An 18,153-nucleotide genomic window follows, 5' to 3' on the forward strand; every position below is an offset into this window, starting at 1 on the left:
TTTTTACCGAGATTCCACCACATTCCCCCCTTTGATGCCTCTTGATATTTCACAATTACTTGAGGCATCACTTAACCTTGGTTTGCATACACCGCAAGTTACCTTGAACCAGACCAGACTTATCTTATGATGTGAATCTTCAACACTCATCTTCCTGCATTGGTTCTCCCTGATCTAAAGCCTTATACTTATAAACCGCCATTATCTGTGCAGCAGCCTTCCTCTCTGCTATATTTTCTATCAGGCTTTGCACAGACCTAACTACTAAGGGTATAAGACACGGCAGGAGTAGGCACAACATTAAAATCAGTAGGACTCCACCTACCACTGCCTTAAGCCCTCCAAACCACTCATACCAGCTACCAAACCAACTACTTGGATTGTACCCTTTCCATACCTGAGTAGGCACATGCGCTAGTTTAACCATATGGCTAGTAAGCTCAGCTATTGCTTGCCCTTCGTCATCTATTTGAAGACAGCAATTGCTCAGGTTAAACTTCCCACATACACCTCCCTCTACTGCCAAAAGGTAATCCAAGGCTAATCTATTTTGGTAGACTGCTGTCCTCATCCTGGTGTTATGCTTCGCTAGAAGATTGAGCGCTTGTGATGTCTCGTTAGTAATAATCTCAACCACCGCCTGTAATCTTATAATACGGTTGAGCATATAAATAGGGGTTCTGTAACCAAAGGTACCATCCTCAGCCCACGTGGCTGGCCCATAATAATCTATGATACGCTGGGGAGGCCATTCATTATCTTCCCAGGCGCCTATCTCTATGGGTCCCCTTTTCTTCCTATGATTCACATCATACACTTTAACACCTAAAGTCTCACCTGTTTCAATCGGTAACAAGAAGAAGGATGGTTTGAGCATACCCAACACACATGCCCCTTCCCAGTCCTGTGGCAACTCCGAATAGGCTTTCTTACCACAGATCCAGTACAAATTTGCTGGGGCTCTCCAGGTAGATGTGATGGATAAATCAAACCACACATCCTTTAAATTGGCGTATCTAGCAAACGGGTTAGATGGTTCTGAGACATTTGAAGCCGACCACCAAGTTGTATTTTTTGTATCATCATCATAAGCTTTTTGCCCTAGACAAGTTAATTCTCCTACAGAAGTGTTATACATTATTCCTTTCCTTGCTATGCAAACATACCCTATGATGGAGGTCTTTAATCTCCACTCAGATTTACCTCTAACACTCATATGATAATCGGCTTGTGTAGATATTAGTTGGTCAACTGCCTCAGAACCGGACATTACCTCCTTTGCTTCCCAAGGCCATTGGTCTCCCATGTTAGTACCTCCACACACATAGCAGTTGGTAACATTAAGACTACCGGCAATACTTTCAGCTAAGTCAATGAACAGGTTTTTAGCATTATGGGGGATCTTATTATCTATACTCATCTCTTCATAAAAGGAATGGTATACTTGATGAGTTTGGGAGGATACCGTATCAGTCTCTATCCCTATAAACAATACTGTCCCAGGATCTAAACCCGTCCCGTATATTTGAAACCCAAATAAATTGCCATATTTGTCTAAGAACTTATCGGGGTTATTTATAAGTATATGGATGGGATTACATTCCATAGACTTACAATATGGGCTAGTCGGCAACTTAGTCACTATCATGTCTTTGTCTACTGTCTGTCCCCAAGTCGCCCACCCCACACAAGACCAATATGGGCAGAAGTTATAGTCTTTATTTGGGCATCTAGGACTCACATATTTATTTTTACTACTGGGACAAATATATTTATCATTAGACCCATACGTCCTCTCCCATCTAAGATCCCCACATACATTCCACGGCTTTCTACCACTCGATATCGCTTTACACGCATCAAATAGCAGAACACCCGAAGAATGTACGGATTCTAACACCGTCTTATTAATTAGGGTCCCCTGAGGATCTCCATTCCTGAGAGTCAACCAAATTGTACGAGGTTGATACTCCGGACTGAAGCACTTAGGTTCTCCTACTCCTAAATGGCACACACTATAGTCTATATTTAGGTATCTACATCTCGATACATCTCCTTTACACTCGTATTGTGAATGCCAAATTAGGGTTTGGGAAATATGGTTACCTGTTCTCGTAGTCTTAATGCATACCTCACAGCTAGGAGTGTCGGTACCTCTACCTTCCTGAATATAAAAACACATATAAATAAACACTATCAAAAACACATCTTTCGCCGTCATCCTCAGTCTTCGTCCGTGCGAAGGCACCTCAGCTTCCAGGATGTAAGGGCTGCAGGGAATGGAGTTCTGCTCGTCTTCACAGGAGTCCCTTCGAGACTTTCCCTGGCTTATAAACTATACGTCGGTGGGCGGACAGGCTTTATTATGGCCTTCTCACTCACGCACCAAATCCCAAAAATAATAAAATTTGTAATCCACAATAGTTCCTCGTTACTCCGACTGAGTAGTGCGTTTTAACCGGATCTTGCAGGGATTCTCTGGATCTGCTGTAACTTGCCAAGAATCGACTGCTGCTGGTTTAACCCTGGAGTGATGTATCCACGGAGTCACTTCGGCTACTTTTATCGCTGTAGGGGTAGACAAAAGAACAACATAAGGACCTCTCCACTTGGGCCCTAACGGTACATTATTCCACTCTTTAATCCACACTTGATCTCCTGGATGATAACTATGAACAGGGGGATAAATATTCACAGGTAATCTATCTTGTACCCATTTCTGTACCTCCTCCATAGTCTTACCCAACTCTACAACCTGCTGCCGGGTAATTCCTTCTCCCAACTGACTCAAATCCCCCCTTAAGTTACCAAGTACGGGAGGTGGTCGCCCATACATGATTTCAAAAGGAGAGAGGCCCATCCTTCTGGTAGGGGTACTGCGGATTCGCAATAGAGCTATGGGTAAAAGAACGTTCCACTTAAGTTGGGTTTCCTGACACATTTTAGCCAACTGGTTCTTAATAGTGCTATTCATTCTCTCTACCTTACCAGAACTCTGGGGTCTATATGCAGTATGAAGCCTCCACTTTATACCAAGCATATGAGTCAGTTGTTGTAGGCACTGATGAACAAAAGCTGGACCATTGTCCGATCCTATAGAACAGGGTAGTCCATATCGGGGTATTATTTCTCGTAGCAGGAATCTCACAACTTCTCCTGCTTTCTCTGTACGAGTAGGACATGCTTCTACCCAGCCTGAATAGGTGCACACAATTACCAGCAGGTAACGATATCCACCCGATTTAGGCATCACTGTAAAGTCTATTTGTAGATCGGACATGGGGAGTCCCCCCATAAACTGGACTCCTGGTGGCTTTACTGGTCCTTGTCTTGCATTATTTTTAGCACACGTTACACATCTTCGTACAATGGCCTGAGTCAAGTTGGACAATCTTGGTATGTAGAAATGTTTTCTGAGAGATTCTTCAGTACTGTCTCTCCCAGAATGTGTCCCGTTATGATAATTTTGGACAATTTCTACCGCTAGTGATGCTGGTATGACTATTCTTCCATCTTCTAGCTGATACCACTTGTTCTCCAAATACTTTCCTGGTTCAGTCTTTAACCACTCCTCTTCTTGAGCTGTATAAACTGGAGTCCATTGGGACAGTGGAGTTGGTATAAGAGCAGCTATATGCCCCACATACTCCTGTCTTCCTGATTCAGCAGCACGCTTAGCTGCACTATCTGCCATCCGATTTCCCTTAGTTACATCACCATCTCCTCTCAGATGCGCTCGACAATGTATGATACCGACTTCTTTCGGCTCCCACACTGCTTCCAATAGTTGTAGGATTTCAGCTGCGTATTTGATTTCTTTTCCTTCTGAATTCAGTAGTCCTCTTTCTTTATACAAAGCTCCGTGGGCATGAGTGGTTAAAAACGCATATTTGGAGTCCGTGTAGATGTTCACTCTTAAACCTTCAGCCAATTGTAACGCTCGTGTCAGTGCTATCAATTCTGCCTTTTGTGCTGATGTTCCTTTCGCCAGTGGCCGAGCTTCTATCACCTTGTCTATTGTTGTCACTGCATATCCTGCATAGCGGATCCCTTCTTTCACATAACTACTGCCGTCGGTATAATATTGAACATCGGGGTTCTGGATGGGAAAATCACGAAGATCTGGTCTACTTGAGAATACTTCATCCATTACTTCCAAACAATCATGTTGACTTTCAGTAGGTTGTGGAAAAAGGGTAGCTGGATTTAAGGTGTTTACAGTCTCTAAATGCACCCTGGGATTTTCACACAACATTGCTTGATACTTGGTCATACGGCTGTTACTAAACCAATGATTTCCTTTGTAATCCAACAACGTCTGTACTGCATGTGGGACTCGTACATAAAGTTCTTGACCCAGAGTGAGTTTATCGGCTTCAGCTACTAGCAGGGCGGCTGCAGCTACGGCTCTTAGACAAGGTGGAAGTCCGCTGGCCACTGCATCCAATTGCTTAGACATGTAGGCAACAGGTCTTTGCCATGATCCCAAGTACTGTGTCAATACTCCCACAGCCATTCTTCTTTGCTCGTGTACATATAAGTAGAATGGTCGTGTGTGATCAGGTAGACCTAATGCTGGGGCACTCATCAAAGCCTTCTTCACATCTTCAAATGCCGTTTGCTGTTCTTGGGTCCATAAGAAGGGGTCGTGCTCTGTACCTTTGATAGCTGCGTACAGAGGTTTTGCCAGTATCGCATAGCTGGGAATCCATATCCTACAGAAGCCTGCTGCCCCCAAGAATTCTCGCACTTGTCTTCTATTCTTGGGTATTGGTATTTGGCAGACAGCTTCCTTTCTCTCTGGCCCCATAATTCTTTGACCTTCAGAGATATGGAATCCCAGATATTTGACAGTTGGCAAACACAACTGAGCCTTCTTTCTAGACACCTTGTATCCTGCCTTCCATAGAATGTGTAGTAGATCGTGCGTTGCTTGCTGACAGATTTCTTTTGTAACTGCTGCTATCAACAAGTCATCTACATATTGTAACAATACACACTCTCCTGGGATGGACTCGAAATCCAGTAGATCTTGACTTAGGGCTGAACCAAATAAGGTAGGTGAATTTTTAAACCCTTGGGGCAGTCTTGTCCAAGTCATTTGGCGTTTTGAGCCCGTTACAGCGTTCTCCCATTGGAAAGCGAAAATACATTGACTTTCTGCGGCAATTCGGAGGCAAAAGAAGGCATCTTTGAGGTCTAAGACTGTAAAGTAGGTAGCCCCGCCCGGAATTAAAGCAAGCAGGTTATATGGATTGGGTACAACTGGATGTATACTAACAACCGCATCATTGACTGCTCTCAAGTCCTGCACAGGTCGATACTCATCTGTACCGGGCTTTTGAACAGGCAGCAATGGGGTGTTCCAGGGGGAAGTACAGAATTTTAGGATACCATACCGTATGAACTTATCCAGATAGGATTGGATGTTCTTCTTAGCCTTCTGCGGGATGTGGTATTGTCTTAGGCTCACTGGATAAACCCCAAGTTTTAGTTCAATTTTTATAGGTGGAATATTGCGGGCCAGTCCTGGTGGGTTGTTCTCTGCCCAAACTCCTGGTATGTTAAATAATGTCTCATCACTCCTAGGGTTTTGGCTAGTCAACGCTGTATAAAGTCGCCACTCTTCTTCCTTTGGTACGGATAATGTCATGATACCTGAAGGTCCATTAAACTTTAAGGATGTTGTTCCATTTGGTAGGAACGTAATCTGCGCTTGTAATTTAGATAGCATATCACGTCCCAGCAATTGGACTGGACATTCAGGCATATAAAGGAATTGATGTTTTACTACGTGGCCTCCCAATGTACAGAGTCGACTTTTAAGAACCGGTTTTTCAGCACTTCTTCCAGTTGCTCCTATCACAGTAATAGTCCTTCCAGATGGAGGAGCAACTAGATTAGTCACCACTGAATGTTCAGCACCAGTGTCGATCATGAACGCACTCCTTTTTCCCCCTATTGATACCTCGACCATAGGCTCCGCTCGACCAAGGGGGATGGAGCCCGGTCGGTATCAATAGTCCTCCATGACTGTGTCAGCCAATCCTACAAAGTCCCTACCTTCTCTATCGCGGGACCTTTGCGCTACTGGAATATACCTGTCTTCCCTAACACTTCCTCTGTTCCCATTACTCCCTCTATTACCATTACTCCCTCCGGGGCCTCCTCTACCTCTCGCTCTGCCTCTAAAGTTTCCATAACCTATCCTAGGTCTGTCTTTCTCACACTGTTCTCTTCGAGGACACTCATTTCTCCAATGCCCTTCTTCCCTACAGTATGCGCACTGATTTCTACTTAGAGGTTCCTCATTCCATCTACTATCGCCTCTATCTGGGCCCCGTCTATCTACGCCTGCGATCGCTACCGCTAGCATGTCTGCCTTTCTACGCATCTTGCGCTCTTCCTCTTTCTTACTTTCTGTTTCCCTATTCATATAAACCTTATTCGCTACCTCCATTAGTTGGGTGATTGACATACCTGCAAACCCTTCTAACTTTTGTAGCTTGCGCTTAATATCTCCGTAAGCTTGGCTGACAAAGGCGGAGTTCACCATTCGGGAATTATCTGCGTCTTCCGGATTAAAGGGGGTATACAAGCGGTATGCCTCCAATAATCGGTCATAAAAGGCACTGGGCGCTTCATCACTTTTCTGAATCACCTCAACTGTCTTCGACATGTTAATGGCTTTCTTTCCTCCGGCTTTCATGCCAGCAATTATAGCGTCTCTATAGGCTCTGAGTTGAACCATATCAGCACCATTTACATTCCAATCGGGATCGGTGTTGGGATAATGTGTTGCGGCCCATGCTGATGGATTGGCTTGGTTTAAAGTACGGGCTTTATCCTCTAGTGCTTTAATGGCCGCTTGATTAATCCTTGTCCTTTCCTCATTGTTGAATAAAGTCATTAATAACTGCTGGCAATCAGCCCATGTCGGGTTATGTGTCTGTACTATTGAGGTGAACAGATCAGTCATAGCTTGTGGTTTCTCAGTATACGAGGAATTGTGGGTCTTCCAATTTAAAAGATCGGTTGTCGTGAATGGGACATATACAAAGACTGGGTCAGCATGTGCCATTTGGCCTGCGGCATCGATATAGGCTGACCCAGGATTCAGACGAAGAGGCATCTGATAGTGTTTTAATTGTTGGGCACCGGTCAACTGTCAGGTCTGTATGGGGCTACGTGGAGGGGCGTCAGTCATAGGTTCCAGTCGGGGAGAAATAGGGTATGGGGATGTGGGAGCTTGGTTTTGGGAAAAGGTTGTAAATAAAACACTTCGAGCCGAGCTAGATGAAGTCTGAAGTGGCGCCAAATCAGGATATTCGTTTTTAATGGGGGTTGGTTCTGATTCCGGAAGGGGAGATTTAGTACGAGGGGGGGTGGATCCTGTACTGGAGGAGGAAGCGGAAGTGGATGGGGGTAATGAGGGGAGGGTTGCAGGACTTCCTGCATTTGCGTCACTTCTTCTTAACGGAAAGTAAGGGGGCGGCAAAGGGATCTCGGACTCAGGGGGCGTGTCCAAAATGGGCCTAACACCAGTCCTAGTGGACGAACAAGTCCTAGCTACCATGAGGCGACATTGCTCCTCGTGGCATGTCTGGAGCCATTTTGGCGAGTCATTTACGGCCTGTCTCCAACAATCAATATAAGGAAACTGGCCGTAAAGTTCAGGCCTACCCGATACAGCCACGTGTAAGCGCTGTACCAGAGTTGGATCCAAACTGCCACGTGGCGGCCATGCCGCAACCAAAGTAGGCCACTCCCTAGTACACAAAGTGACCAAACGTACAGGAGACATTTTAACCCCAAAATCACGTCTTGAATCCCTTTTTAAAATTCTTCACCATACAACCTAAGGGATCCGGAATCGTTGACTGCGACGCACCCATACTTAACAATGGAACGTCGTCGACAACGATTACTATACACGCGTACTATTCAACAGTCACACCCGTTTCCTCTGGCAACAGCACCACGTGGTACGGTTACCAAGTGAAACGTACACAATAACACAATAAACACTCAGGGAATTCCCGTACACACACAGCTGTTACACCAGTCACTAGATAATCAATATTATGCCCTTTGGCGTAACTATACAGTCACCCACGCTATAATTCTCTATATACGAATTACCCGTCTATAACACACCCCAGTAACATCGTCTTTTACAAATAGCGGTTACAGTACGGTTAGCATAGGTCAAAGCACAAGTTAAGGTCACAATACAATTATTAGTGGTTATGGTGTTAAACATGCAATGGACGACAATGATTAGTACTTATATACAGTGTTAGTAAATATACAGGGTTATGGTACCGTGCACTATAATACAGCAACACACTATTAACACTCTCGCTAGACGGCTGAGCTCGCGCTATCTAACAAGATATACACTTTACTAAACAATCGTTAACACATTTACAATTCCCAACTAAACTATTGGCCAGTACCTTGAATGGACTACCTAAAAACAATCTACATACATTTTGGTTAGCCACACTGCCCAATCACCACATATATAGCGAGCTAGAGGACCGAATTTACACAGACGCCTCTTAGTCGCACTATCAAAAGTCTAGTGGGTTCCAAATTTACACGCCTTCCCACTTAGCCCAGATAGGATGAGAGCTAGCGAACCGAATTTACACAGACGCCGCTTAGTCTCCCGGTCCCTCCGACCTAGCGAACAAAATATACACCCTAGAACGCTAGTCTAGACAAGACACCGGTGTCCGGCTAGGGCTATTTACACTAGAGCCCCGCCTGACTAACAAAATCAAACGGTCTGACTAAAGAGCGTTCGATCGAGCGGTGCGCCTTCGCTCCTTCCCTCCGACAGAGGGGGCAGATACACAGATTCAAACCCCTTTGGGCCTACCGCACAATCGGTATACCCCTAGTGGGTCCTGCTGTCTAAAACAGCAGTTGTCTTACCTCCTCGTTCCTGAACCTGAGTTCACACTCATCGACGGGGACACCCCAGCACTTCTCACGTAGAGGCCGATGATCTCCTGGACAACAGACCAGTGGCGCCGAGACGAAGGGAGGTCCACGCAGAAGTTCAGGGGTGCAGCCATAGAGAACGTGGGCAAAGATAGACCGTCTCACGCCTCTGCCTCTCAGCTACCGTTGAACGATGAGCTTCCCGGCCAATGCACCAAATGATACCGGAGAAACTGACGGAAGCCAAGCACAGAGAGATGGACACAGGTTTCTTCAGGAAGGAAGAGATTCTTTATTGGATCACCGATCGGGACTCAGAGGGACTAATGTCACCAAAATACAGCAAGTTCTGAGCCCCGAACAATAGTGCAGGCTCCTTATATAGGCACATAACTCCTCCCATATTAAGCTCCACCCGCACATTCTCTTGACCAATCAACACAAATAAGAATTAACTTCCTGCTTGACCGCATGGCTTGTCCAGCACAATGGAGGAGGGGGAATACTACATCCTGTATTCTTGCACATGCTCCGTACACTACTGATCGTATCTTGCCTCGTGCAACCAACTGATCGATACGTCAGCATATGCACGTACACATGCCACGTGATAATCTCGGCCTACTAAATTTATTTTTACCGAGATTCCACCACACAGTCTTTTTAGTAGCCATTTGGTCACAAACACTCGCCAAAGTTAGCGTTAGTATTTGTTTGTGTGTGAAAAATGCAAAAAACTAAAATTTTGGCCAGTGTTTGTGACTAAGTGGCTACTAAAAAAGACTGGACATACCCCATTTGCAATACCTTGGGTTGTCTACTATTGCAAATGGTATGCCATCATAGGGGTAATTTTCATTCTTGGGCTACCATAGGGTCTCAAAGGCAACGTAACCAATCTGGCGAATGTTAATGTAAAAACAATGAAACACAAGCCTTATATTTGACGCTGTAACTTTTGAAAACACTATACAACCTGTACATGAGGGGTACTGTTGTACTCGGGAGACTTCGCTGAACACAAATATTTGTGTTTCAAAACAGTAAAAAGTATCACAGCAATAATATTGTCCGTGTAAGTGCTGTTTGTGCGTGAAAATGCAAAAAACGTCACTTTTACTGGCGATATCATCGTTGTAATACATTTTACTGTTTTGAAACACTAATATTTGTGTTAAATATAGTGCTAGCAAATTAAATTCCCTATACTTTCCCTTTATTCCCTATATTTCGAAAATATAGTCAAAGGTTTCGAAAATCACAGTGTCTCTGCCCATTACAAAGCGTATCACAATTGTGAAATGAAAGATACAAAATTCTTAGGAATAAAAAAACTAGAAAAAGCAAAATGGAATGGATTTTTAAATTAAATACACTCATTCCCTATGGTCTCAACACAGATTTTGAGATGTGCCATTTTTTAAAATAGAATTTTAAAGTTAGATTTTCATTTATTTTTTAATATTTTTTTATATCTGAATGGCACTATTTTTGATGTATTTGGTCCCTTTAATTATATTTGAATATATTTTCTAAGCAGGTTAAAGTTTATGTATTTTATGACTCGCTCTCTTTTTGCAAGAAATATATTTTTGCACTATCTCTTTAATATCTGACTGCATGCATATATGATTACACCCTTACCTCTATATATTATATTTCTATCTATAGTTATGTGCCGAAATAATGAAATAACTGGAAGTTCAATTACTTTTAATTGTTCAAGTTAAACAAAATGATTGTATATATCTATGAGTAATTGATAGTGCGCTTTTTTATTGTTTTACTTATACATTATGTTTTACCGGAAATCCGGTCCCAATGAACCGCACAATTGGAACGCATGACGTATCGGCATACCCCCACGTGACCGGAAATGACGGCAAAACCAAGAAAAAGGACTGAAAGTGAGGCTTGAAATGCAGGGCGTCACCGTTTCCATGGTGATCGCCCGCGAATTTACAAGCCGGACTGACATTATTGATTTGTGACGATGTATAAAAGCAGGAACAAGTCCAAGAAGGGAAATGAAAACTTTTCCATTTTTACATATCCAGTTGAGGAAGCTGACAGAGCGAAACGCGTCCTGGGAACTTGGAGATTACTTGTCTTCATGGAATTGGACTTTTTTAATGCCTAGTAAAGTGTTTTTATAATGTTATATATTTTTATGTAAATAAAGTATTTATATATATTTTTTAACACTACTGGCATTGTTCCTGCTACTTTTATTTGCACAAAGAAGGATTGTGGTCCTTAACCACATATACTCCTGATCAGAGCCGATTTGGATGGCTCTGGGTTTGTAAGTACCCCTTTTGCTTTACCCTTTTATAGATTTTATATCTAAGGTACTGCACCATATACCTCTCCTGATTTTAGAGACCAAGGAAGAGGAAGAACTCCCACCAAAAGAAGGGATTAGGATCGCCTTTACGGATCCTACAAACGATTTTCTTGAGCTATATCCATTAGCTCTTAAAGGAACACTATAGTCACCTAAATTACTTTAGCTAAATAAAGCAGTTTTAGTGTATAGATCATTCCCCTGCAATTTCACTGCTCAATTCACTGTCATTTAGGAGTTAAATCACTTTGTTTCTGTTTATGCAGCCCTAGCCACACCTCCCCTGGCTATGATTGACAGAGCCTGCATGAAAAAAAAAACTGGTTTCACTTTCAAACAGATGTAATTTACCTTAAATAATTGTATCTCAATCTCTAAATTGAACTTTAATCACATACAGGAGGCTCTTGTAGGGTCTAGCAAGCTATTAACATAGCAGGGGATAAGAAAATCTTAATTAAACAGAACTTGCAATAAAGAAAGCCTAAATAGGACTCTCTATACAGGAAGTGTTTATGGAAGGCTGTGCAAGTCACATGCAGGGAGGTGTGACTAGGTTTCATAAACAAAGGGATTTAACTCCTAAATGGCAGAGGATTGAGCAGGGGCATGTTCTATACACCAAAACTGCTTCATTAAGCTGAAGTTGTTCAGGTGACTATAGTGTCCCTTTAAAAGTGTGAGTGGGAAATTTATTTCATTCTATACTAATTTATTTATATCACAGGATACACTATTTGTGTCTTTATTTGTGTTTTATTTCAAGGTACTATATGTCACATATGGACTTTTGTGTATGAAATTAAGGTATTATCCTATTTTTTATACTTCACATTGTTTAAAATATACAGCGCTTCACCTTGTATCCACTATTGTTTAAAGATAAGAATTTGGTGTTGAAGCAGCTTGTTCACCTATATCACATCCACTAAATTAGCGCTAGTACTACCCCCTTTTTCTAATAGTAAAATACACCTAGACAGTGTATGTGTGTGTATGTATATGTGTATATATATATATACTTAGATCATATATATATATTATATATATATATATATATATATGATCTAAGTATATAAAAAGATTTTAACACTTATTTTCATTTTATTTTATTTCCAGCCAGCGGGGGTACTAACTGTCATTACAGGCAGTCCCCCTGTTGGCAATGCAACCCGCAAGGACCTTACTTTTACATGGCAGGGGGGGCTGCAGGAGGAAGGATCTGCTGCGGGGGACTCCCTGGAAGTCCCCCCAACCGCGATCGCCGGTGTGGGATCGCCGGCGACCGGGTAAGTAAAAAAAAAAAAAACGGGTAAGTAAAAAAAAAAAAAACGGATGGCGTTTAGAGCCGCTTAGAATAGGGCGTAATAGTACGCCCTTCGGTTTTAAGGGGTTAATGTATAAACTAATTTTCTTTTCTTCTATTGATATATATATACACTGCTCAAAAAAATTAAGGGAACACTTAAACAACACAATGTAACTCCAAGTCAATCACACTTCTGTGAAATCTAACTGCCCACTTATGAAGCAACACTGAGTGACAATCAATTTCACATGCTGTTGTGCAAATGGGATAGACAACAGGTGGAAATTATAGGCAATTAGCAAGACACCCCCAATAAAGGAGTGGTTCTGCAGGTGGTGACCACAGACCACTTCTCAGGTCCTATGCTTCCTGGCTGATGTTTTGGTCACTTTTGAATGCTGGCGGTGCTTTCACTCTAGTGGTAGCATGAGACAGAGTCTACAACCCACACAAGTGGCTCAGGTAATCCAGCTCATCCAGGATGGCACATCAATGCGAGCTGTGGCAAGGTTTGCTGTGTCTGTCAACTTAGTGTCCAGAGCATGGAGGCGCTACCAGGAGACAGGGCAGTACATCAGGAGACGTGGAGGAGGCCATAGGAGGGCAACAACCCAGCAGCAGGACCGCTACCTCCACCTTTGTGCAAGGAGGAACAGGAGGAGCACTGCCAGATCCCTGCAAAATGACCTCCATCAGGCCACAAATGTGCATGTGTCTGCTCAAACGGTCAGAAACAGGGGGGCGTGGCCAGCTGAGCAACCGACTAGACGTGCCTGTGCAGAGCTCCTGCTACACAGACCGTCAAAGCGACAAAAAAGCCACGAAAACTAGTGAAATCAACGACAAATTGCCGCCTCTACCTCCAACATAAGGATGGGGCGCAAACACCGTAAGCTGTCCCACACAGAGGGCTTTGGGCAGACAGATATTCGACGGTCCTTTGATGGGCCGCGGCCCCAGGCCCAGACCAAAATGGCCCCCGCTACAGCACGAGGCTCCAGCGACTCAGAAGACTCCATGGAGGAAGTTGATATTGAGGCTCCGAAAACAGTGAGTGGAGTGCATCAAAGGGCAGACTCTGATACGGATGCCTCCCCGTCCACTAAGGGGGACATCAAGCAACTTTTGTTAGACCTACGGGCGGTGTGGAAAGCGTACCTCGCGGGGGTTCAGACTGAAATCACTACCCTGACCCGCCGCGTAGATGAAGTGGAATCCAGAGGGAAGGAAAGAGACGGCTTAATAGCAGAGTCCCAAACCCAAATACAGGCCATGTCCCTGCAGATCCAGAGACTTACTAACACGGTCACGTCTCTGGAGGCCAGGCACCGCAAGAGAAACATCAGGCTTCGAGGCATTCCAGAATCTGTGAACCAGGATGCCTTGATGAACTTTGCAACCAAAGTAGCCGGAGCATTGGGGGTGCAGGCGGTGAGCGGAGCACAGCCCCTGATATCGGCGTTTCGAATCCGGAAAGCCCCTACTGCCCCTGCAGACGCCCCAAGAGATACCATCATGATCACACGAGACATCTCGGTCAAGGCAGCCCTCCTTTCCCGCTCCAGAAACCAGGACACGGTGGCTGTGGACAACAGTCATATAAAACTTTTTGATGACTTACCGTTCGCGGTGTTAGCGGAGCGCCGCAGATTTCAGCCGATCACAAGGGCTCTCAGAGATCACGGAATCCGGTACAGATGGGGAGCGTCCGGAACACTGGTAATACCCCACGGCGATTCTTTATTGGCCTTGTCAGCAGGGGAAGACCCAACCAAGGTTTTTAACGCGCTGGGATTGCCAGTTATAATGCTGCAACCAAAAGGACTGACGGCGGAGGAGACCAACCTGGCACCCGGCCAGAACGGACCAAACCAGAGCAGAGACCAAAACTCGCCTTAACTTACCGGCAGACCGCGGTGACCGCACCGGCTACCCATCAGGCGGTACCATAACACCATTGAAAGACTGATTGAACCATACTGGATAACTAGAGACTGCTCCCCACTAACCTGGAGCAAGACCTCCCAGCTAGTGTAGTAGTTCAATATTAGATTCCGCAGCTCAGTTCATCAGGTATCCTCTAAAGAGAATGACCTTTAAATTGCATATACGTTCCTTGATTTTACATTTTAATTTTTAATGTCTGTAATGTTTTCTACCGTTTTATCAAAGTGTCAGATCAGGTTACATGACTTGCCAACGAGCAGGTGATTAACATGACAATTTTTATTTATGCTGGGTCCTATAGCCTAATTCTGATCTTTATCACACGTGATACCATACCTGTTGTTTCACTCAGGGTACATATTGCCATCCTATGTCCATAACTGCTGATATCCTGCACAAACATTGTTTTATAATGTAATCCTGATGTCTTTCATTGCTGATATCCCGCACATGCATTGTTCGATAATCTAATTCTGACCTTTAATACACGTGATACCATACCTGTTGTTCCAATTAGGGTACATATTACCAACCTATGTCTTTAAATGCTGATATCCTGCACATACTTGTTTTATATTTTTAATTCTGATGTCTTTCATTGCCGATATTCTGCGCGCGCATTGTTCGATAATTTAATTTTGATCTATATTACACGAGATACTATACCTGTTGTGTCACTCAGGGTACATATTACCATTTTCTATCAGGGTACATGTTGCCATCTTATGCCTTTAATTGCCGATTTACTGCACATGCAATGTTTTATTAAGCCTGCTGCATAACAACAACAAGGCTACCTTCTGCAGGAGTTTATCTTCTTGATTACATGAGGAGCTCATGTGAACTCCCACGGTCGCACTCTGTTACACGCTGTTTAAATACCAGTATACCTAAGAAAGTGAGTACAGCAGATTAAGGAAGTCTTCACGCGACTGTCCGGCTAGTACTAATTAGTGTAGCTATCTTGGTGATGGTATATTGGCCAATAAGTATTGGTTAACGTTGTCACTTACAAACAGTCTTGTCTCCCCCATTAGGCACCCGCTAGACCGAACACCAATAGGATATTTTCATAAAGCTACATAAAGCTTCATAGCATCCTATCCGTAGCGGGTTACCATAAAGATAGCCGACACAATAGCAATAGAAGAGGGAGACGGTATTCCCCAAGCATTAGGGTTGCTGCTTAACTGAATTAGTGCAGACTCTTCCTCCTTTTTTGATTTATTACTATACCTCTACCCAGGGGAGCTACAATTATGCAACCCCTATACTTAAGCACCCTGATAAGTTCAAATACTAGGCGGCCACTCACCACAGCAGGCCATAGAGGTCTTGGCCTTAGCGTACCACTAGTGGTCTCAACAAGCCACAAGAGCCCTTGTACTTCAGGCCCATGCTAGATTCACCCTAATCGGCCTATGACACACACCCTTAGGGCTAAACTGGATAACCGACATGTTTACTCACAGCCAACCCGTATTTTGACAATGGTATTTATACTAGAAGCGTAGACTTCAAACCATCAACTTCTTAAGCTTGACCGGCACCCCGAACAGATGTGACGTCCCCCCTCCTGCCCAGATAGGGGAGGCCTAGCGCTGTCCTTATGGGATGTTAAGCCACGCAAACTGTGATGTGTAATTACTCTGTTCATGAAAGTTATATGTTACTTTACTTATAAAATAACAGTGCAGTATGCTTTGACTTTTTGTACGTACCAACGCTGACTAATGTATATTCATGATGCATTTTATTTCTGTCAATGACAAATGTTATAAGTAATGCTGCACTGCCAAAAATAAAGAATAAAAAAAAAAAAAAAAAAAAGGGTCAGAAACAGACTACATTGTCCGGCCTGGGTCTTGGTTTTTCCCTGTCCCCCCCTCCCCCCTGATCTATCCGATGGCCCTTTCCTTTGGGCGTCTGAGGGGGGCCTGCCATTGAGCACTGGGCCGATACCCCCCCTATCCCGGGGAGTGAGGCAGGTGGAGGGTCTCTGCCTCGTGCTACCGCTGTAGGTGGCTTACCTCGGACCGCATGGGCGTCACTTGGGCCACCCTCTTGTTGGATTGGGTGGGTTAGGGTTTCTTGTTGCATACCTGCCCCCTCTTTGTGGGTCACTCGGATGGAGCAGCCCGTCCTGGAGGTCGGACCCCGAGCTCGAGTTGGACGTGATGTCCTTATCCGGGACGCTTTGACAGGTTTAAATGTATAAAATGTTTGGTTTGTTCTCATTTTTATGCCCCCCGTATCACGGGTTTTTGGCTTCCCATGGGGGGGTTGTTTTTCTCCTTAGGCTGTGGTAACGGGGTCCTTGCTTGCACCCCAGCAGAGGGGTAGGCGATGGGGCAGGCAATGCCACTGTGCATACTTGCAGTCTTTTTTCTCACATTTAAAAAAAATATATATATATATAAAAAAAGCATTATTTTTTAAAAAAGAAAACACACAAAAAAGAAAAAGCATTTAAAAAAAAAAGAAAAACACACAAAAAGAAAAAGCATGACTTTTAAAAAAAGAAAAAACACAAACACTGTTGCTTTAACAAACAAATAAACTGTTTAAAATAAGGATATTAGATAAAGAGCAAAATAGATTATATTAGTGACTGCATTATCACAATGATTCACTAACGCTAGGGGGGATATTACCGCACTGACAATATTACTGCTTCTGACACGATTGGTATCTGCTCCAGGGAAGGTTAGTTGTACACCACCAACAGGGGTTTTGTGTATAGCAAGGTTATTCCGTTGGAGTGGGGGAAGGAGTTTGCGGACGTATTTCTTTCGGGGGGGGGAGGAATTTACATCAAAACAGTGACAAAGGGGGTGTAACAGGATAGGAAGGGACCCAAAACGAGTCAGACAGACATGTCCTTCACGATCGGAAAGTGGTGATACTAAGCTAAGGGGAGAATGCCAGATTTTTACTTCTACGCTACTAGCGCTGAGTAGGGGCTTTTTCCCCTTTACAGCCGATAGTTGGCTGCCTGGCCCGGCCCAGGAAGCTATCTTTAACCGGAGGGTGGGTCCGGGGAGGTTGCAGTTTGCAGGTGCCAATGATGCATGGGCTGTTTCACATTACGTACTTGGTTGCCATGGTTGATATTCCTGTCTTGTTCCCCCCACCTGGGAGTATCGGAGGATGGCCACTACACAACTGACGCAAACTGCCCGTGCCGTAGGGTCATTGCTGCTAGGAGAGGGGCCGGGGAATGGCTCAGTTTAGTTTGGGGGCCGGATAACAAACCTTGCTTAGCCTAGGACTGCACATATAGTTAGGATATACGCACACTTCACTCTACGCTTTAGGAAGACATAGATTTGCAATAGTCATCGGACAATACATTGAGGAATAACTACTGATGTATTAGCGCAGCTTGGAACACGGACTCTGCACGCGGTTGTGTTTTTTTTTTTTTTTTAATAAAGGTACTCGGGCTGTTGATGTTCATGTTACATTAATTTTAATTTCGCCTGTAGCTTCTGCAGTGCTCATAGCATCCTTGCCTGGAGATTTGGCACCTCCTGTACTCCCGGGTCCCTACGCTCCATATTATGTACCTTTGCTGTTGTCATCATTGTGTTACGCT

The sequence above is a fragment of the Pelobates fuscus genome, chromosome 4 (genome assembly GCF_036172605.1).
Source record: "Pelobates fuscus isolate aPelFus1 chromosome 4, aPelFus1.pri, whole genome shotgun sequence".
In the NCBI taxonomy this organism is placed as follows: Eukaryota; Metazoa; Chordata; class Amphibia; order Anura; family Pelobatidae; genus Pelobates; species Pelobates fuscus.